The 23,772-nt window shown below is 37.8% G+C and overlaps 1 protein-coding gene across 7 annotated transcripts in view; it reads right to left on the minus strand.

Annotated features, from left to right (window-relative positions):
• SPIC (Spi-C transcription factor) overlaps positions 1-23,772 on the minus strand; it is a 51,505-nt gene that overhangs the window by 19,865 nt on the left and 7,868 nt on the right. For 3 of the 7 annotated variants that reach the window (XM_030856268.3, XM_060306907.2, XM_030856264.3), the window contains 2 exons: positions 7,643-7,821; positions 1,365-1,467 (listed from right to left, as the gene is read on the minus strand). The gene's annotated coding sequence lies outside the window, so the exon portion shown is untranslated. Of the gene's footprint in view, positions 1-1,364; positions 1,468-7,642; positions 7,822-14,196; positions 14,286-23,772 lie in introns of those variants that run through there. The other 4 variants (XM_030856270.3, XM_060306911.2, XM_060306910.2 and 1 more) reach the window with 2 other exon arrangements.

The raw sequence follows: 23,772 nt of genomic DNA on the forward strand, positions 1-23,772 counted from the left end.
GAAGATGTGAATCAGTGGGAATTCTTCACATTACTGGTAGGAGTCTAAATTGGGACAATCATTTAGGAAAATAACTAGTTATTAGGAGTATACACAAGAGATACTTTTGTACATGAATGCCAGGATATATGTAGAAAGATGTTAGCAGCCGTGTTAATAATGGAAAAGCTCTGCAAACAACTCATCTCTCTCTCTTTCTCTTTCTCTCTCTCTCTATAATATATACACACACACACACAGGATAGATAAATAATACATAGATATATACATATATACACACTGACAAGAGAATGAATAAATTGAGGTGTGTTCACATAATGGAATAATATACAAAAGTGAAAATGCAATAACACAGAAGAATCTTGAACACATAAAGTTCAGTGAAAAAATAAAACCCAGAAAAGCACTTAGAATATGACAGGATTTTTACAAGTTTCAAAAATAAACAACTAAACGATATATTTTTAATCAGCTTTTCTTTTCTTTGTTTCTATTTATCACCTATGTATCTATGTATCTTTCTATCTATCTATCTTTATATGGTGTGTGTGTAAACCAAGTGAATAATAAACACAAACTTAAAGACAGTGAATACTCCCGGGAATAATAAACACAAACTTAAAGACAGTGAATACTCCCGGGACGGGGCAAGCAGGGAGATGGTCTAGGGAGTAACACACCATTTATTTAAAATGTTTTAGTTTTTGGACCAGGGGATGGTTCATTAAAGTAAAAGCATACATATGCTTTTATGTGTTTCAAATAACATACTAAAATAGTAAACAATAGACAAAGAGAACAAGGGATTACAGAAAGGTTATCTAACAAAGCAAATGAAATTCCAAAAAAGAAAATTCTAAGGAAACAATTTTGCTTCGGGCAATAAAAACACTCATCAGTCAGTGTTATAAAACTACATTTTTATTTTTTTAATTAAAAAATGTTTTTTAATTTTTAAAGTTTTTTGGCTGTGCTGCGTGGCTTCTGAGAGCTTAGTTCCCTAACCAGGGATCGAATCTGTGCCCCCTGCTTTGGAAGCGTGGAGTCTTAACCACTGGACCACCAGGGAATTTCCCCAAATTACATTTTTAATTCTATTAAAACTCCTGCATGATTTAAATATACTCTATAAATTTATGACAGAAATAAAGACGTATGGCAGTAATAAAGATGTATAAAATTTAGAAAACCAGTTCTGTCCTTTTCACCTCAGCCTCCAATCAATTCCTAGCGTTATTTCTTACTTGAAGCCCTAAACTCAAATGGCAATAATTTTGCCATCAGATAACACAATACCTCACATATGAACCCCAGATTCATGTTTCTTGGCATGCTACTTTGGAAAAATATAAAAGCAGACCCACCTGGTTTTAAATACATTTAGTAAGGCATCTTATTTTGTTTAATGAGAAACCAAAGAGCTCGGTTATTTTTCTTTTGCGTTCATGGTGTGAATTCCCAAGGTTTCTGTGGAAAAGAGGAAGTTAAGATTCAGATTCTAGTTGTCAGATCTGCAGTACTAGATGCTACTGTGCCACAATGTTCATGAATTTGAGAGGATCATTATCAGTTGAGGTCCAAGTGAGAGTCTCCAGGAACTTGGAAAAGGGAAAATCTTGCGCCCATTAGGTGAAACAGCAAGAAGAATAAAACCAACCTCAAAGTCTCCTGAAAGAGAAGGGCAAGGAGGAATATCCAAAAGGAGAATGAGTCATTCAGACGGGAGGGCTGCTACTGAAGGAACAGCCTATTCTAGAACAATCCAAGACGTATCCAGAAGGAGAAGTAATCCGCTTCTGGGCAAAAGAATCGATACTGTGGTGATAGATGCAGGGCGTGGAAGCACATGAGTATTAGAACACTGCAGGAATCTCTAAGACCATCTTTATCGTGAGTGCAGAGCCAGATCAAGGGTGGGCCAGGCAGAACGACAACCTACAATATCTAAATCTAAAATAAGGCCACAAATATACAGAGGTAAGGGAAATGTTTTTGGTTTTATTTGTTTTTCTGGTTTTCAGCAAAATCTTTTATTTACCTCCTGTTCCCCAACTACGTCACATGAACACAGGTAGCCAGGTACCTTTGTAAACGTAGAGCACTCAGTATGAATAGAAATCATGCACCTCAGTGATTTTTTAACAAGAAACTTAATGAGTAAAAAGACTTCAGGTGTGTTTGAAATGTCTGCCCTTTACTGTATTCCAATCACTGAATATTATCTGTGTCGAAATTTTACTCAAATGTAGACATGTTTTTTGTTTTTTTGTTTTTGGCCTCGCTGCGCAGCTTGCAGGATCTCAGTTCCTCAACCAGAGATTGAACCCAGGCCCCCAGCAGTGAAAGCACAGAGTCCTAACCACTGGACCACCAGGGAACTCCCTAGACACTTTTTCTTTGCACACTTGCTAGTAACTACCTAGTGTGTTTCAGATTGTGTTTACTTCTGACAGTTGTTCTTCCCAGAAGCTGCTGGTCTTCTTGAGGACAGGATTGTAAGTAGTTGGGAAAAAAGGTTTAATAAACTGTGGGCTAGAGGTGAGAAGTGAGACCTCTGAGACACACCCTCTTGTATCCATGGAGGTCTCAGAGCTGCCTTGATTTATTCCTTCAAATAGATGCTGTTCTAGATGCCAGGATATATCAGTGGACAAAGAAAAAATTCCTGTCTTTGTAGCATTTCTGCAGGGGGAGACAGATAATAAACATGGGCATGATGACTAAGTAAATTACATAGCATAGTAGACAATAAGTAGTTTATGAAAAAAGGAAAGCTGAGTAGAGTAAGGAGAAGCAGGAAGGGGAGAGGTTCCCCTTTTAAATAGGCTCATCAGCCATGCCATATTACGATGGTAGCATTTGTGTCAAGACTGGAAGGAGGTGAGGAAGTGAACCGCTCAGCAGCCAGTGAGACAGCAGGTCAAGGGCTGAAAGACAGGTTAGGACCAAGGGCTTCTTGAAGGAGGGAGAGTCACACTTCATTACTGGGATTATATTGGTTGCTTGGGGACACTGAAGAAAGTCATCTTTATTCCACCTTTCTTGCACTCAGAACTCACTCCTAAATGTCACATTACTATTTCAGGCATATCGATTTGAGTGTGCACAAAATTGATATGCCTACTCAGGCTGCCCACTTGTTTCTCTCTCTTCTGATGCCATTAAACATTCAGAGTGGCTTGCTGTGGTGGCGGAGGCATAAGTTTTCCCTCTAGCTTTGGATTGAGAGCTCGTAAGCTTCTACACTGCAATTAAGTCAAAATTGGAAGTGAAATTACACTGCTTGGAATTTTAGCCCAGTTTGTAGCTATCATTTTAATCCCCGAAATTGGATTTAGGGAATCTAAGTTGCAAATGCCCTGTGGCACTTTTAGATGGAAGATAACACAATGGCTTCTACACGGTTACTTCTACAGTGTTTCAAATATCATGCCCACAGGTATTAAAAAATCATTAAGCCCCTAAGGAGATTAGGCAATTTGAAGGGAAATAAGTAGTAACAACAGAAAATAGAGGTAGCCACACCCTGGGGCTTCTGATATTGGGGTTGTCAGCCACAGGCTTTAAAATAATTATGTTTGATAGTGTTTAAGGAGATAAAACACAAGATTGAAAATCTCAGCAGAGAACTGGAAATTATTATTTTTGTTAATAGCAGACGTTAGGGGCATGACAGATGTGAAGAAAAACCAAATAGAAATTCTAGAACTGAAAAATGCAATAACCTAAAATAAGAACTCAGTACATCCATTCATGTCTTCTATATTCTATAAAATACAACAAACCAAAATAATTTTGTTGACCTTTTCAAAAAAGTTTGACCTTGTTGATTCTATTGTTTGCTGCTTTTCTTCTATTCATCCTCACCTTTATTATCTCCTTCCTTTCATTCTCTTTGGATTTATTCCATGTTCCTTTTCTAATCTCTTATTTGAGATATATGTCTTTAATGTTTGTTTGTTTGTGTTTGTTTTTTTAACTAATGTGAGCATATAAGGCTAAAAGTAGCATTTTTGCTCTATCCCACAAGTATTATTTTTTCTTTTTTTTTGTTTTTGTTTCATTTTTTTTCTATTCTATAAATTTTGATGCAGAGGGCTTTTACTATCATTCTGTTCCAATTATTTATTAACTTTTCATTATTATTTCTTTTTTACCCTGGAGTTAATGTTTTTGATTTCTAAATACAATATCTCAAGGGCTTTTAATTTTTTTAAAAAATAAATTTATTTATTTTTGGCTGTGTTGGGTCTTCATTGCTGCACATGGCCTTTCTCTAGTTGCAGTGAACGGGGGCTACTCTTGTTGTGGTCTGCTGGCTTCTCATTGTGGTGGCTTTTCTTGTTGCAGAGCATGGACTTTAGGCACATGGGCTTCAGTAGTTGTGGCACATGGGCTCAGTAGTTGCAGCACGCAGACTTAGTTGCTCCACGGCATGTGGGATCTTCCCAGACTGGGGGTCAAACCCACGTTCCCTGCATCGGCAGGTGGATTGTTAAACACTGCGCTACCAGGGAAGTCCTTTTAATATGTTTTTTGTTATTAATTTTTAACCCTGAGACCATGTTCTCTAATCATTCACTATTGAGTTAAAAATTAGTAACAAAAACAGAACCCGACAAACTTTCTCTGTAAAAGGCCAGGTAGTAAATATTGTAGGCTTTGCAAAACAATGTATAGTTTCTGTGGCATACCCTTTTTTTTTTTTTTTTTTTTTGGCCACACTGAGCGGCTTGTGGGAATCTTAGTTCCCTGACCAAGGATCTAACCCCGGGCCTAACCACGGGATCACCAGGGAATTCCCTTCTGTGGTATATTTTTTAATGGAATGTTATGTACCCATTACAATGACTCATTTTTAAAATATCAATATGGAACTCTAAGCTACATTATAAAATAAGAAATGCAAGATGCTAGTGTATATATGATAATTCAATTTATATTTTAAAGGCTATATTAAATATTATACGTACTTACATATGCATGGAATATCCTAGAAGGATACATAGGAAATTGTTAAAAATGAGCATCTCTGGGGAAAACTAGGGTTTGGGTACCAAAGATGGGAGACTTACTTTTCACTATATACTTTTTGGTATTCTGAATTTCTTTTTTACAATTTGTATTACCTAGTTAAAAAAGTATAAAACCTTTTAAAAATTATAGGCTGGCATTTTATCATACAACACTATTTTTTTTTCTTTTTGCGGTACGCTGGCCTCTCATCATTGTGGCCTCTCCCGTTGCAGAGCACAGGCTCTGGACGCGCAGGCTCAGTGGCCATGGCTCACGGGCCCAGCCGCTCCGCGGCATGTGGGATCTTCCCGGACCAGGGCACGAACACGTGTCCCCTGCATCGGCAGGCGGATTCTCAACCACTGTGCCACCAGGGAAGCCCCTAGAACTTGAACTTTTAATATAGCAACTAGGATTGCTATTGTTCTTGGTTCATAGTTCAAGGTAGCCAGCTTTATTTATTTTTGCTCCTACATGCTATAGACTAAAAATATATTACCAGAAAGAAAAAAGAAAATTGTGTGCCAAAGTGGTTTAGAAACCAAAAGTCAGAATTTAATCTCTACATTAAGCTGAATATTGGGGAGGTATACACTCAGAAATTAAATTGTGAAAACATTAAAACACACAAACACACACACACACACGATATTGACAATTTTCTAAAAAGATAAAAATTGCCTATACTGATAAAAAAAGTTTTTTAACCATTCTTAATAATTTCTCCTTATTTATTGTTCTATCCCTGTTATAGACAGCATCTTCAAACATTTCCTAAAGTTTATCACAAGTTAAATATTATGTTAACATTTTTAATATTAGTCTTCCTGTTCCACCATTATAATACTTTTGAAAATCTTCAATATTTTTATTTCACTTTTTCAATCATTTTCACACATCCCAATAACTTCTTTCTTAATTTCAGTCATCACTGTTTCCATTTCTTTTATTTTTTTTTTCAGATCAAGATCTGTAATTCTTTTGCATCTGTGATTCAACGCCCATCCTACCATAAAAGGCCTCTTTAACTGTTCACTTCTGTGTTATATTCAGTTCAGTTTTTTAAAAAAATCAGCGTTATTGAGGTACACTAAAAGATAAACTGAGGCACATTAAAATTTACAAGAGTTTATTTGCGCAAACATCAATTTCCAACATGAAAGTGGTTAGAAAATTGTTAGGAGCACCCTACCAACAGGAGCTAAGAGAAGGTTCTTGTGGAGCAGACAAGGAAGCAAAGCAAGAAAGTTATTTGATTGGCTGTAGCTTAAGCATTTGCTTGTTTTGGGGGAGGCTAGTTGCCTGTTTGCGATTGGTTGTTCTTAAATCTTGTCTTCTTGGATATGAGAGCATTTCCAACTGATTCTGGCTTAAGTTTTGGTTTGCTTATGGAGGCTACCAAGGCATTAGAGCCACCTCAGCATAAAATAGTCTTTTTGTTTAGCTACTTTAACAGATACAATTTACGGTCAATAAAATTTACCCATTTCAATATATAGCTCTATTTAATATTGTACTAGAGGTCCTAACAATTGTAATAAGGCAAGAAAGAGGAATAAAAAATGTATAGACTGAAAAGGAAGAAGTAAAATTGTCTTTATTTGAAGATGATATGATCAGGGAATTCCCTGGCAGTCCAGTGGTTAGGACTACTAGGTTAGCTTTTACTGCCTAGGGCCTGGGTTCAATCCCTGATCAGGGAACTAAGATCCTGCAAGTTGTGCATCTCGGCCAAAAAAAAAAATGAAGATGATATGATCAGCTATGTATACAATTCTAAGAAATCCACTAAAAAACTGCTGGTTCTAGGAAATGAATTTAGCAAGGTTGCAGAATATGAGATTAATATACAAAAATCAATTGTATTTCTATATATTGACAAGAAACTATTGGACATTAAAATTTTTTAAATATCATTTATAGGGACTTCCCTGGTGGTGCAGCGGTTAAGAATCCACCTGCCAGTGCAGGGGACACAGGTTCGAGCCCTGGTCCACAAAGATCCCACATGCCATGGAGCAACTAAGCCCGTGCACCACAACTACTGAGCCTGTGCTCTAGAGCCTTGCTCCACAACAAGAGAAGCTACTGCAATGAGAAGCCCGCACACCAGAACAAAGAGTAGTCCCCACTCGCCTCAACTAGAGAAAGATCGTGCATGGCATCAAAGACCCAACGCAGCCAAAGTAAATAAATAAATAGATTTATAATAAAAAAATATCATTTATAATAGCATTTTAAAAACATAAAATACTTAAGGGTAAATATGTGTAAGACCTGAATACTGAAGACATTCTTGAGAGAAATTAAAGAGGACCTAAATAAGTGGAGAGTTATACAACGTTCATCGATTAGAAGACAATATTGTTAAGGTATCAAATCTCTCAAATTTAATGATAGAGTCTAGACAATGCTAATCAAAATTTCAGCACATGACTTGTAGAAATTGACAAGCTGATTATAAAATTTATATGGAAGTCCAAAAAATCTAAAAGAAAACAATTTTTCAACAGAAGAACTTTTGTTAGAGGCATCATAAAACTACAGTAATCAATATCATAGTGTGATATTGGCATAATAGGCACAGATCAATGGAACAGAATAGAGAGTCCAAAAACAAACTTACACTTGTATGGTTGATTATTTCTTTAAAAATGCAGCTGGGGGCTTCCCTGGTGGCACACTGGTTGAGAGTCCGCCTGCCGATGCAGGGACATGGGTTCGTGTCCTGATCCGGGAAGATCCCACATGTCGCAGAGCCGCTGGGCCCGTGAGCCATGGCCGCTGAGCCTGCGCGTCCGGAGCCTTAAAAGAAAAAAAGTAAAAATGAAGCTGGAATAATTTGATAGCCAGATGGGAAAAAAGTGAACCCTGATCTTTGCGTCATAACATATACAGAAATTAGTTGATTAGTTGATTCAAAGATTTGAAGAGGTAAAACTATAAAACTTCAATAAGAAAGCATAAGAGAAAAATTTAATGCCCTTGTGTTAGGCAAAACAAACAAAAAATTTTTTTTGGCTGTGCCGTGTGGCATGCGGGATCTTCCCTAACCAGGGATCAAACCCACACCCCCTGCAGTGGAAGCACGAAGTCTTAACCACTGAACCACCAGGGAAGCCCAAAAATTTCTAAAATAGGGCACAAAACACACAAAACCTAAAAGAATAAGAATTGATAAGTTGAACTTCATCAAAATTTAAACCTTGGCTCTTCAATACGCATGAATAAAATTAAAAGCCAAGCCACAAACTGGGAGAATACATATGCAAAACTTATTTCTGATAAAAGTCTTATAGCTAGAACATTAAAAAATTCTAAAACTCAATAATAAGACTAAAATCCAAGTTAAAAAGGGGACAAAATAAAATAAAATAAGGGGACAAAATTTTTGAACACACATTTCACTAAAGAAAATATATGAACGATAAACATGAAATGATGCTCACCAGCATCCTTGTCGTTGGAGAATTGCAAATTAAAACCACAATGAGCTACATCTACATGTATATTAGAATGGCTATAATTAAAAGGATTGAAAGTTACCAAATGTCAGCAATGATATGCAGCAATCGGAACTCTCATATATTGCTGGTGGGAATGTAAAATGGTATAGCCATTTGGAAAGTAATTTGTTAGTTTCTTATAAAGTTGAACATGCACCTCCTGTTATGACCCACCCATTCGACTCCTAGATATTTGCCTGAGAGAAATGAAAACATGTTCACACAAACACTTGTATGAAAATGATCATTGCAGCTTTATTCATAATAGCCCCAAATCGGAAATAACCCAAATTTCTGTCACTCATGAATGAATAAACAAATTGCTGTAGAGCCATGCAATGGAATTTTACTCAGGAGAAAAAGGAACAAATTATTGATACACACACGTTTAACATGGATAAATCTCAAAAGCTTTATGCTAAGTGAAAGAATCCAGGCACAAAAGACTACAAACTGTAAGATTCAATTTATATGAAATTCCAGAACAGGCAAAACGATAGTGTCAGAGTCCAGATCAACAACTGTCTAGGGTTGGGGAGACTGGGAGAAGGGACTGGCTGCAAAGGAGCACAAGGAAAATTTGAGGGGAGGGGGGTTATGGAAATGTTCTATATTGTGATTGTGGTGATGGTTACATAACTGTATACATTTGAACCAATAATAATCAGAAGATATAATGAACAACTTTATGTCCATAATTTAAAATTTATATGAAATGGGCAAATTCTTTGAAAAACACAACTTACTGGGTGACATCAATAGGAGGGTTTTTCTAAACTAAGTACCTTTGTGAAAAAGAAGTTAGTGCTGGCAAACAAACCAGCATCATACATGTCAGAAGTGTGAAGAGGGTACAATTAGGACTTTTTTTTGTTGTTGCTGTTTTGTTTGTTTTGTTTTGAGCTAATATGTTGAAACCATATTTATCCCTCCATTTTTTTCCGTTTTTTGTTTTTTTGGCCACACCGCACAGCTTGTGGGATCTCAGTTCCCTGACCAGGGATTGAACCCAGGCCATGGCAGTGAAAGTGCTGTATCCTAACCACTAGACCACTAGGGAACTCCCTATCCCTCCTTTTCTTAGGAACTTTATCAACGAATACTATATCGTTTTCAGAAAAAATTCAGCTATATTTCTATATTTGTTTACCAGAAACCTGGAGACATGTATTGTTCAAATTAATTATAAAAGCCCCCAAAAATTAATTATAAAAGCACAAAAGAAAAACAAATGATTAAATATATAAAGGACATATATAACTCAGTATGAAAATAAGTATATACCCAAGATAGTAAAAAATTATGATAGAAAGAACAGTCTCAAAGAATTTTTTTTCTTTCATCCTGTCTTTGCAATTCCCAGTTTGGCTTTGGTAGAAAATCAAATCTTACTTAGTATGTCTTTATGAACATCTGGTAGTGGGAAAGAGAGAAAGACAGGTCTCTGGACTGAATTTTTGGTTCCTTTAAACAGAAAACTATTAAAGAAATTATACCCCCCCTATTTTTCTTACACTTAAAAAAAGATAAAGCTAAAATTGAATCTGTGAATTATTGACCTTGCTTCTGTGTATCTGCACTCATTCAAACTCATTAACATACTATATTTCCTCCTGTAAGTCTTCTCTTCTATTTTTGCTCTTTCCTTTTTCTCAACTTAAGAAATCAAGAAAAATCGTTAAGAGCTCAGACTCTTTTTTTTTTTTTTTTAATTTTATTTAGTTTTGGCTGCATTGGGTCTTTGTTGCTCCACGTGGGCTTTCTCTAGTTGTGGTCAGCAGGAGCTACTCTTCGTTGAGGTGCACGTGCTTCTCATTGCGGTGGCTTCTCTTGTTGCAGAGCACGGGCTCTAGGCGCACGGGCTTCAGTAGTTGTGGCTCGCGGGCTCTAGAGCACAGGCTCAGTAGTTATGGCACATGGGCTTAGTTGCTCCGTGGCCTGTGGGATCTTTGCAGACCAGGGCTTGAACCCGTGTCCCCTGCATTGGCAGGCAGATTCTCATCCACTGAGCCACCAGGGAAGTCCAGAGCTCAGACTCTTAAGGTTGGGGACAGACTCCTTGGGTTGAAATCCTCGCTCTGCCACTTTCCAAAGTCAATTTTTCCTATGCCTAATATGAATAACAATGACAACATCACTGACATTATTTATTATATGGCCCAGAGGGGTTAAGTGACTTGGCCAAGGTCACATAGCACTATCTACCTGGAAAAAGCCTCACCTCTATGGAAATACTTTGCAGAGGCAAATTAATCCAGACCCTCCCATTCAAATCCGGGAAAGCAAAACTACATTCAACCCACCAGTGTTGATTGCATGTGTAGAAACAGGACAAGACTTCTGCCCTTTGGACCTTGATAGTCTCAAGAGGAGGTGAATGAGGAAACAGTCCAACTAGCTACGCATGAGAAATGACATGGGAAAAAAGTTCGGGGAGCTTAGTTTTAAGCATGGATGTGGGGTGAGGGACTGGAGTGAATCAGGAAAAGCCACAAAGAGGAGGAATATTGGAAAGGGAGCCTTAAAACACACTCTTCAGAATCATCTTGAACCAATGGACTCTGCCAACGTCTGCTAACACAATTTTTGTAGTAGCCCTTCCAAAGTGGATTGGCAAAGCTAGTCTGGGGTACATAGGGTGACCAGCTGTCCCTGTTTGCCTGGGACTGAAGCATCTCCCAGGATGTGGGACTTTCAGTTTTGAAACTGAAGAGTCAAAGCAACCCTGGGCAAACTGGAAGAGTTAGTCGCTGCTGCAGAAGTAAACTATAACAATGCTTGCTAACATCTGTTGATTACCTGTAATGCGTTAGATGCACACTGTTCTAGGAATTTTCCACATGTTTGCTCATTTAATTCTCCCAACAACCTCACCCCCATTTGAATACTATCATTAGCTCCATTATGCAATGAAGGAAATCAAGGCACACAAATTCTCAAGGTCATGCTTCTGGGAAGTGTTGGGACCAAACCCAGACATTGTCCTGCTAGGGTTGACCTTTTCACTATTGTTCTATCCTGGGCAAACATCAAAATAGCCAGCTGCTGAGGATCTTGGATCCCCCAGGAAAATGGGAAGGGTCAGACCTGAGAACCAAAGCATTAAAAATGTCTTTTAGTTTGATCCCTGCATCTCTAGACTCCCAAATCCATGACTCTCTAGGGCAAAATTCCTCCTGCATTGGATGAAGTTCTAGGTCCTTAGAACAGTTTGCAATGGGTTCTTACTTGTTCCCAGGCAACTATGGTTTAAATGGGACTCAATCTCAACACTGCTTAGCTAATATTTTTATCTCTTTTAAAAAATAATTATCATTAGTTGAGAATGTACTATGCACCTGGCATTGTTCTGAACGCCTTGCCTATATTAAATCATTTAATCCTTATTTCTTGTATTAGTCATATACATGCCTGCAGAAGAAGAGAAATTTGAAAGTTAGCTTTTCATCTTCTTTCAAAATTGGTGATGGCTAGTTGGATAAAATAAGTCCATGGGGAATGGAACATATATTGATGCTTCAATGAGTATTTCTCCTAGTATATAAGTGATTTTGTTTTCTCAGAACTAATCTCTGCTTTTGCAATATTCTGATTTATAACCTATTTGTGTCCCTTTTAAACACAACTTCATTCTCCCAGTCAAAGGTCTTCTATGGAAGTGTTCTTGGTGATTTAGAAACTCATGATCTTTGTGTAAAGGAGCTTTGGAAATGTTGTTGATTGCTTGCTTGTTCTTAAAGTTTTTATCAGGCAGTTTATATGCCCTCCATGCTTTAGGGGAGAATGAGAAACCACCAGCATCTGTGGTCTTTGTTGGAAGACTGACTTAGAGCACTAATGCTTTGAGGGCGAGTGGATTTGAATGGAAGGGGCATTTTTTCCTAATTCTCACCCATCCACCAGATCCTTGGATTTCTGTTGCCAGAATGCCCTTACTTTCAAATGGGATTTCCATTTCTCCTCAATTTTTATGTTGCCATAGGACAAACAGTCATAAAAATTCATGTCCCCTGCCAACCACCCCACTCAGAAACTTCATTATTTTCCTTCTAAGGAGGGAGAAACCATAACTTTCCTTTGAAAATCAAGCCCAGTGAATCAAAAACCTTTATGGTAAGGGAAGGCAATCACAGCTTGGATTCTTCCAGTCAATCTCATCAACAGTAAATTATATTTATAGCATTCTGTACACATCCTTGCCGAAAATGTACTGTCCTGTGTCCAGAGCAGTGCCTGGCACCAACCAATAAATGCTTCTTTTTGAAACCTTTGTATTTTAAAATAATTTTAAACTTTAAAGAGCTTCAAGAACAGTACAGCTTCAGCAATTGTTAATGATTTGCTACATTTGCTTATCTCACTTTCTATTTTTTATCCATACATAAATTTTTAATGAATCAACAAACATCATGCTCCTTTATGTCTAAATAGTTCAGTATCTATGTCCTTTAAACAAGGACATTCTCTGATATAGCTGTGAAATAACAGAAGACATAAATTGGTCTCTGCCCCCAGTTCCTGATACAGAGCTACTGAAACCTTTGTAAATTCCTAAGTGATAAGACAGAGCACTAGGCACATCTTTTGTTCTATTGAGGTTACTCTGGGTGGGCTCCTGGATGGCTCCTAGAGGCAGGCTGGTCACGAGAAAGACCAAGCCACGATTAGAAGCTTGGAATTTTCAGCCGCACTCTCTATCCTGCAGAAAGAGGAGAGGGATTAGAAACGAAGTTAATAATTGATCATGCCTACGGGAGGAAGCCTCCATAAAATCCCAATAGCGGGACTTCCCTGGTGGTCCAGTGGTTAAGAATCCGCCTTCCAAGGCAGGGTATGCAAGTTCGATCCCTGGAGGACCTAAGATCCCACATGCCGCAGGGCAACTAAGTCCATGTGTTGCAACTACTGAGCCGTGCCACAGCTAGAGAGAAGCCTGCACACCACAATGAAAGATTCCGTGTGCTGCAGCTAAGACCCAACACAGACAAAAATAAATAAATAATAAATATATATTTTTTTAAGTTAAAAAAAAATCCCGATAGTGTGGGATTTGGAGAGCATCCACGTAGGTGAACTCATCCACACTGGGAGGGTGACGCACCCCACCTCCGTGGGGCCAGTAGCTCCCGCACTCAGGATCCTCCCGGACCTTGTTCTATGTTCTTCATTTGGCTGTTCATCTGTATCCATTATCATATCCTTTAATAAACTAATAAACACAAGTGCTTCCTTGAGTTCTATGAGCCACTCTTGCAAATTAATTGAACCCAAGGAGGGGGTCATTGGAACCTCCCATCTACAGCCAGTTGGTCAGAAGCACAGGTGATAAGCTGGGCTTGCAACTGGTGTCCGAAGTCAGTATGTCAGGTGAGGGCGTGGGGGGCAGTCTTGTGGAACTGAGCCCTTAACCTGTGGAATCTGATGTTATCTTCAGATAAACAGTCTCAGAATTGAGTTAAATTACAGGACACCCGGCTGGTGTCACAGAGAATTGCTTGTTGTGGGGAAAAAAATCTCTTGGTGACCAGAAGCATCAGAAGTGAAGTGTTTTGTATGAGTAGTAAAGGAGACTCACAGGGAAGAAACACACAGATGGAAAACTGAGTTTTTTCCTTTTTAATAACCATGGTGTAATTATAAGGTTTGGGAAATGTATTTTAGTTATAATACTCACCTAACATATTGTTTATATTTGAATTTCATCAATTGCCCCCAGAATATCCTTTATAGCAATTTTGACCCTCTTCCAGGATCCAATTCAAGATCACACATTGCACTTTGTGGCTGTTCTCTTTACTCCCCTGTTAACTTAAAACAATAAAACGGCCAGTTATTTTACCAGCAAAATGAGTTTATTCAGGAGCAACAAGGAATTGCAATTCTGGAAATGCATCTGTGGTGAACCCACATACAAGTTCGGTAAAGCAAAGAAGGGGAGACTATTTTGTAGAGGAGAAGGGGAAGTTGGGAGGGACTTTTATAAACAAAATGTTCACTGGAAGAAACTGGGAGTTAGAAGTATAGTGGCTTTTCATTGGCTGACTTATGATAGTCTCTCATTGGCTGAGCTCTTGCCAGACAATGACAAAATCTTTCTTCCTTCTGCTGGTGGTAGTAAAGTAGTCACTTCCTGACAGAGATGTAAGTTGTGTCTCTTCCTGTTGGAATCTGTATTGATGTGGAGTGGTACATGCAAGAGACATCCCCCTTCTGGTCGCCTGACTCCATTTTAGTGAAATTTCTTCTTAGTTTTCATAGCTTTTATTAATTAATTTATTTAAATTTATTTTATTTATTTATTTGGCTGCATTGGGTCTTCGTTGCTGTGTGCGGGCTTTCTCTAGCTGTGGCGAGCGGGGGCTACTCTTCGTTGCAGTGCACACGTTTCTCATTGCGGTGGCTTCTCTCGTTGCAGAGCACGGGCTCTAGGCGTGTAGTTGTGGTACGTGGGCTCAGAAGTTGTGGCTTGCGGGCTCTAGAGCACAGGCTCAGTAGTTGTGGCGCACGGGCTTAGTTGCTCTCTGGCATGTGGGATATTCCCGGACCAGGGTTCGAACCCGTGTTCCCTGCAGTGGCAGGCTGATTCTTAACCACTGTGCCACCAGGGAAGTCCCCTTTCATAGCGTTTAAATCTGCAGAAATTCCTCAGCTTTTCTTTGTCCTTCATGGCATTGACATTTTGAAGGCCAATTGTTTCATAGACTGTCCCTTCATTTGGTTTCCTCACAATTAGATTCAGATCATGCACTTTGGGCAGAAATGCTACACATATTGTGTTCTCAGTGTGTCCTATCAGGATGCAAATGACCTCAGTTTTCTCCACTATTGGCAGTATTAACAATACATGCTTCTTGAACTGAGTAGGTAAATTGAGGACACATAATCATATACATGGATTTTGTAATTCTTTCTTATCCTCCATTTGTATTATTAAAAACCAATCTGTTCTTCAAAATCTTACTCTGATGAATCCCATAGGTGGGATTTAGTCAGAATGGCTGAGAGCACAGGCTTCAGTACCTGAGAGAGCACAGGCTTCAGTACCTGACACAGTGGTTCAAATCCCTGATTCCACTTAGCAATTGTGACCTTGAACAAATTGACCCCTTAGTTTCCTCATTTGGAAACTGATCATAATGAGAGTGTCTGCAGTTTGTTCATCTGTAATGAGGATTCAAGGAAGCAGTAAATGTAATAAAGCACTTAGCTCTTGGCTGGGCACAAAATAAGTGCTCAAAAAAGTTAGTGATTGTTATTATTATAATTAACCCATACAATGGCAAGCAGAGACAGCTGGTTCTCCCTAAAAACTTCTTGACTTCTTTTGCCATTGGGAAGGGGCTATGTGATCAATTCTGGCCACAGGACTGTAGGTGAAGTGCCATGTGCCACTTCTGGGCTGAGGACCTTACAAGCTGGTGCTCTTCCCCTGCCACAGTGACCTTGAAGGCTGCATGTTCCAGATGGAGTAGCTACAAGGTGGAGATAGGTTGCCTATTTAAACTGGTGTGGGGAAAAAATCTCTTGGTGACCAGAAGTGTCCTAAGTGTTCTGTGTGAATAGTAAAGGAGACTCACAGGGAAGAAACACATAGGTGGAAAACTGAATTTAAATAAATAAGAAGTAAACCTTTTTGTCTTAAGCCATGGATATTATATTTTACTATAGTAGAATCTAACATTTCCTTGATTAATTTGAGTAGCATGTCCACATAATGTGTAAACAACGATTTGATAATTATGCAAAAGACTAAAATATACTGTTGATTCTATCCTTAATGACAGTTAACTCTGTGTTTTTACTGATACTTATTCAACAAATATTTCTTGAGCACTAACTGCATGCCTGATTGTCCTGGCAAGTGGCAGGAAAACCAGGCAGAGTTCCTGTAATCATGAGGGTGATAGTCTAGTCAGGGAGACAGGCCTTAATCAAACAATGGCATAGGCAAATGCATAAGTGTAACCAGTCTTAGGCTATGAAGAAGGGAGAGGACCACAGTGCTATGAGAGGCTGAAAGTGAGAAACAGATCTACCACTAGCAATGGGATCTTGGAACACTAGGCTTAATAGCCTAGTAGTTTCCCTGTAAAATGGGTACATTGGCCTAGCTGGTCCTGAAGGTCCCTTCCAGCTCGCATAGTCTATATTTTTGTGTGGATTCCTCTTTTTTCCTTGTGTGAGCATTTTTTAATTGAAAAAAAAAAAAACTAATTTAGCAGAAACATTGGCTAGCACATGAGGCAATGTGACTTCTTTTCTTACTGCTAATTTAAATCCAGTAGTGTTAGGCAGCCTCCCTCAATGTTTTTGCTGAAACTTTGGAATAATGCTTACTAATCATCTTCAGGGGAACTTTGTGAGCTATGAGTAAGCAAGTTTCATTGAGTGACAAAGGCAGGAGGCTTACATCCATTTAGCAAAGATGACCCTCTCCGGGGGTAGAATTTGAAAAGCCCCTGAAGAAATCTGAGGGTGGGGGAAATATTTCCCCCTCTAGCTACCTGAATTCCCATATTATTTGTAACTTCAGAAAATCCTGGAACAACAATGAAAGTTTTTACTTGGGAACAACACTGTTCTTTTTTTCTGATGCTTCAGTGTGAATGTCTTATGGTAGCTGGAAGTCACTGAGGGATAAGGAAGGGAAAGAACTCAGAAAGATCTGGAGCTTGAGGGACTTGGCCAGAAAACACAGATATGAGTCTGTGTGCAGAGGTCTTGTGCTCTAGGAAGGCCCTGGCTGCCAGGCTGAAGAGACCACCCACAGTGAAGGATCCAGGGATAACAACTCTACCTCACAATGTTGCCAAGGGCCAACAATGAGTACCTGGCATGTTTATTACCAAGGAAGTTCACTACCTTGTACCAAGCACCATAATAATGTGAAATAGTAGTCTTATATAATCTAAAGAAAGAAACAAAGTACTTTTAAGTCAGAAAAATAAGGGGTATGATTTTTCCCCCCTGTAATGACTGGAGGTCTTTGCTATGAGTTTCATAACACTTGTATACCCTAGATAGGTGTCAAACGACAAAAAAATTAGCACAAGCTTCAATTCATGTGACTTTGATTCCCACGTTGATGCCAGCGAAAAAGCCAATACATAACTGCAAAATAACTTTAAGAAAAATTACATGACTAAGCAAAGCTGGTATTAAAAGGCCAGTTCTTCTTTTTGTAAAGGACTCGAAACTTGCTAACATAATAGGAGCAGTTTTCTCATGCCCATAGAACCATTTTCACATCCCACATCTTGCCAGTTTGGTATTTCCTTCCTTTATTGCTGAAAAGATTGTCAGACATTTTGAAAGGAGAGAAGTCAATTAAAATGCATTTAGACGGTTCTTTAAAAATGCTGATAGGACAAGGCAAATTTAAGATATCAGATACAATAAAATATGAGGGTTTTTTTTTTTTTTTTTTGAGAAGGCAAGGAATCTTAGTGTTCTGTATCCTTGAGGGAAAATGCTATATTTTGTTAAAAGTAAATATGTTGTTTTCATTCATTCAAGCAAAGTAATTTACTTTACTTCATATTATTGTTGAGTTGTCTCAAACATTATGTCCACATATAGCTTGTAAGTAACTCTTCAAGGAAAAAAGAAAAAAACCCCCACATTTCTCCATGATAATACACGTATCTAGGATTCTGAGGGGACTTTGGGGACCCAGTGATTTTCACAGCTTTTTCTTTTTTAATCAGTGGAACTAGTTTCTATGTTAAGACTCTCACGAGGAATGTCAATATATAAAACACATGAAAGTCGCCCTGGTGGGAGAGGTGATTGAGGACCCCAACCCAAACTCAATCCAGTATTCATTTCAAATAAACTTTGCTTCACTACTTTATCACCAGAGTCCATTGAAGTATCTGGCAGAAAGATTTGTTGAAGAAATATATTATGCTGCCTCAGTCAATATCAAATAGAGATCATCACTTATAATACATATTAGAACATTTATAAAAATAAAGAAAACCTAAGTATCCATCAACAGATAAATGGATAAAAAAGCTGTGGTATACATAAATACAATGGAATACTACTCAGCCATAAAAAAGATGGAATTTTGTCACTTGCAGCAACATGGATGGATTGGAGGGCATTATGCTAAGTGAAATAAGTCAGACAGAGAAAGACAAATACTGTATCACTTATATCACTTATATGTGGAATCTAAAAAATACAATAAACTAGTGAATATAACAAAAAAGAAGCAGACTTGCAGATATAGAGAACAAAGTAGTGGTTTCCAGTGGGGAGAGGGAAGAGGGGAGGGGCAACATAGGGCTAGGGGCTTAAGAGATACAAACTATTAGGTATAAAATAAGCTACAAGGATATATTATACAACACGGGAAATATAGCCAATATTTTATAACTATAAATGGAGTATAACCTTTAAAAATTGTGAATCACTATATTGTACACCTGTAATTTATATAATATTGTACACCAAGTATACGTCACTAAAAGAAAAAAATAAATTAAAAAATAATGTAATAATGGAAACTATTTAGTGTATTATTTTCAATAATAGTAATTGGCCAGGTAACAGCCTTAAGACACATTTTAGTACTTGGCAAAGCAAAGTGAATTCATTTTCATTTGAGAAGTATATTTTGAGTTGGAGGGACGGAAGACTTTAATATCAATTAATATCAGTCCCCTGTTTGAACACCCCAGACCCGCTTCTTTCCATCTGTGGTACTTAACCTCACTTTCCTCAGCTGTAAAGGAGAACAATAACATCAATTTTGATGTCCATTAATAAAACCCCCTTTTTTCCATGCATACCAATAGGGTTCACATGAGGTTAAGGGGACTCTATAGCAGTGCCTCATCGTGTGTGCTTACGGGATGGGAGGTACGGAGGGGGTGGGATGACCCATCTTGAGCCAATGAATAGAGTGTTATTAAATGGATTGAGACCCAACTGGGAATATTTGGACTTTAGCTGCAGAGGGTCTACCAGTTTGCATGAAAGACTCTGGAGCTTCCTAAAAAGGCTCTTATTCCAAGGGAATTAGTTACTGGAGGAGAGAGCCAATTTCGAGTGTTGTGTGTTGTCTATCACTCAGATTTGAAGAACTTGTGCATCGTGTCAAAACCAAGAACTGGACAAGCTGTTTTGACACAAAAGTTTTAGTAGGACATGGTAGGGGAAGGAATGTCCTGTTGTTCTCTGTAGTGCAGTGATAGTGTTACCGAATCAGGTCCGGCTGCTCGCTGCTCAAAACTCAATACAGAGAGAGAGAGACAAATGTAGGTAGAAATGAAAGTTGCTTTTAAGCAGAATGCTGGCAATCTGGAGAGATGGTGGACTCAGTGTTCCCCAAAAACCATTTCCAAAGATTCTGCTCAGCCATGAAAGTTGTTAAAGGGAAAAAGGGAAGTAATCTCAGTTAAGCTTTGAGATAGGGGGTCAGAGTCGTCGCCATCCCCCACTGTGTGCAGGCTAGTGTGCGGGCTCGTCAGCCTGTGATTTTTCTTCAGATGCTATCTTGTTCACACAGTTTGTTTATGAGGTTACTGAAGGGGGAGCTAGGGAAGAGATCTGGTCATCTGTTAATCACTTGTTCTTCATTTCTACTTCTTTGATCTACGGAAAGAATCAACAGATTAAGCAAGGTACTGTGTGGATGAAAGATCTGAAAGGTGTGCTAGGGCTGGAGATGAGTAGAGCATAGGGTGCCTGGTTTAAGGTTAGTGACAACACTAAACGTCCTCCTGCACCTCTTCCTGCCAAAACTAGCACAGTGTGAGCCTCCCTGTGTGATGGCACCAAAATGTCCACCTGTATCTGTCCCCATTACTTGGAGGCTGAGATGACATATCTGTGGGCTTTGTAGGGGGGCTAAGGATCTTCTAGTCACATCTAGAAGACAGAACCTAAGAAACGCTCTTTATTAGTGTTAATAAATTTCCACCTTTTCATTTCACTTTCTTCCCCCATGCCTCCCCAGCAGAACATTTTGCCAACGTTAAAAAGAATGAGGTAAATCTATGTGTATTGATATAGAATATCAATATTCTATATCAATATCAATATATCAATATCAATATATAGATATCTATATCAATATATCAATATCAATATATAGATATCTATATCTATATCAATATATAGATATATTATTGTTAATTGTAAAAAGATACAGAACAATGTAAATATTATGCTTCCATTGATAATAAAGGAATTATACAGGTATATGCATGGAAGACATTGGAAGGATACACAAGACCATTTATAGTGATTAATTCTGAGAAGGTGATGGTGTGGAAATCTGGGGCAAGAGAGACTTCATTATTTACTCTTTTTGTATTATTTGAATTTCTTTTTTTGGACATATCTACATATATATGTTATTACATATCACATATATGTAACTTTTTAAAAACTATGCATTGCAAAAAATAAAATTTAAATTGACTAAGTTAGTCTGAACTTTCTCATATTGACTATTACTATCTATCCCAAATAAAAGGAAAAGAAGGACATACCATTTAGAAACTATGTAAATATTTTCAGTTTTCATATATATGAGAAATATTTTCATACATATATGAAATATATATATATATTAATAAGGAAGTTCCTTATTTTGGGTAGGCTGCTTTCTTTCCCAGAAGCAGAACACAGCAATAGTGCTTAAGAGGTCTGGTTCTGATGTCAAACAGCTTGGGATCCGATCTTAGCTCTGCCACTTACTAGCTATATGTCTTGGGTAACTTAACCTGTCTAAGCTTCAATTTCATTGCCTTTAAAATGTGGGAGAATAATAGTATCTACTTTTTAGGGTTATTTATGAAGAGTGAATTAAGTAGTGCAGTTGAAGCGATTACCATACTGGCTGACCCACGGTAAGCACTTGATAAATATTAGAAAATGCATTATGGTGAAAATAAAGGGCACACAACAGTGAGGATTCGTGGGAAGCCAATATTTGTTTCCCTTTTTGAAAAATGTGGACAGCCAGTGACAAATATGGATAATAAAACACATTTAGAGACGTTCCATTTGTGTAATTAACAATCTAGTAATTTCCAATCACTGGTTGAAGTTTAGGTCTCTCAGTGATGGCAGACCTTTGAGTGTTGAATGGGGTGTGGATAAAACGGCAGAGTTTCCCAGTCAGTTTAGAAGAGACTGTGTTACCTATGTTATCTACTTGTCTTTCTGGATGCTCTTACTGTTCTTAGTTTCCCCATGTGTCACTTAACAAGGTGGAAAGAACCATGGACTGAAGAGAAAGAGAATAATTTAAGCCTGATTCTATAACTAATGAGCTGGGTGACCTCAGGGCCATATTGCCCCTACTTGCAAAACAGGGAGACTGGCCCAGATGATCACCAAGTTTTTTCCAGATCTAACAATTCTACAAAAATGCCACGCCTGCTTAGCCCTTCTGGTCTCTACTGAGTCTATATCCTGTGTTGCTCCATTCTGATGAACTCAGGCTGCGAGGTGACAAGAGAGCTTTGCAAAGCCTGAACTAAAAATAACCTCCTCCATAAATATTTTATCAGAAGCTAGAGAGCTAAATAAAATAAAAGATAATTAAAATTCAGTATTAATGTCTGTATTCTGAGAATTTCACTTTGTTATTCATTTTGTGAACAGAAGTAAACAAAATTAAGAATGAAAATCCTTCGGAGTGTAAATGAAAGAAACAGATTTAAATTACTAAAATTTACTAAGAATAAGATTCATTTTGCTTTATGTCTCCCATTCAATTGATACGGTACTGTTAACAGGTGTACTCATTTAGCACATACTTTCCAGCATTTTGCAGAGATGTTATACCTTATGTGTAATAACGATTAAAGTGCTTTCCATTTGTGGAGCTGGTGTTTCATAGTTTACCAAGAGATTTTGTAGTTTAATAATTTACAACCAAAACGTCTATCTGGTCAGGAATTTGATAATATACAATACAGCTCTTTTCTCTTGTTAAAATGATAAATTGATATTTGAGTTAGAGTTTATTTTATAAAGCAAATATTGCAAGTTGGTAAAAAAATAAAAAACTGTTCAATAGAAATGCAAAATAGGGTGGTATGTTCTGGAATGCTTCTAACTTTTTTCCCACAATAGTGAGTTAGGCAATATTCAAAGAACTTCCTTATTTTAACTTTAAAACAACTTCTCTATATCAATAATAAAGATTCTTTGTTTTTCACCAGGCAGGGAGGTCACTTCAATATTTGATATGCAACATGGTATTTGGTATAAGGCGTGTTGTTTAACCAGGCTATTGAAATCGCACTATAATACCAGTTCATATGCTATAGGACCAACCTTTTATTCTCTATAATGCCAAAGTTCTCATGCAAACTATATTATTTGTTTTTGGTTTTGGAAGTTGGGGCAGAAACAGCAGTAGCAAATTTCATTGTTTCAGATACTGAAGAGAAAATTTTGAATTTTAATATAAACTCATTTTAGGTATTTTAATGTCATTAATTTTTGAATAGATTGTTGTTTAGATTGGACTGCCTCATTTGAGTAGACTGGGGAAATTCCATATTGCCTCTTCCCTCCATGTTCTGGGAAACGACAGTACAGAACAGTAAAGCATTTGATTTCTCTTTAGAATAATAATGCTGAAGTGAGTCATTCATTTATTCAACAACAATTTATTGAGTATTTACTATTGTGCTAAGCCTCACAGGAAAGAAAAAGAAGTATATAACTGGGTACTTGCATATACACAATGACAACCAATAATTGTAGATGGGTCAAACTCTAAGCACCAACAGTGGATACTTTAATAGCATAAAAAAAAAAAACACATTCTGGAGTAGGAGCACTAGAATAGCTAGGGAAGGCTTTGCGCGGGAGAAAGAGCCTGAAAAGATGGGTTGGATTCGAATAGGGGGAAATAAATGGAGAAAACATCCCAGGGAGGAGAAGCCATATATAAAACGTTACAGTATTAGTCAGGCAGAAGGCATGTCCTGAAGATAATATTGAAGAAATAGGGCACAGAGCATAGAACTCTAATTACTGAAGGGGTCTGTGGACAAGTAGCATTAGCATCCCCTGGAACTTGTAGATATGCAGAACCAGAAACTAATTCCACATACTCAAGGTCTTTGGGTGCTTTGAAGATTGGATGTCTTCCCTGATGAAAATGCAAACTTCACTCTAGAACCAAAATCTAGACATTCCTGGAAACAGTCAGTTTCCCCCCCCAATTCCACAATGTTTGCCTAATCTGGAGAGAGGTAGTTAGGTAGATATG

The sequence above is a fragment of the Globicephala melas genome, chromosome 10 (genome assembly GCF_963455315.2).
Source record: "Globicephala melas chromosome 10, mGloMel1.2, whole genome shotgun sequence".
Lineage (NCBI taxonomy): Eukaryota > Metazoa > Chordata > Mammalia > Artiodactyla > Delphinidae > Globicephala > Globicephala melas.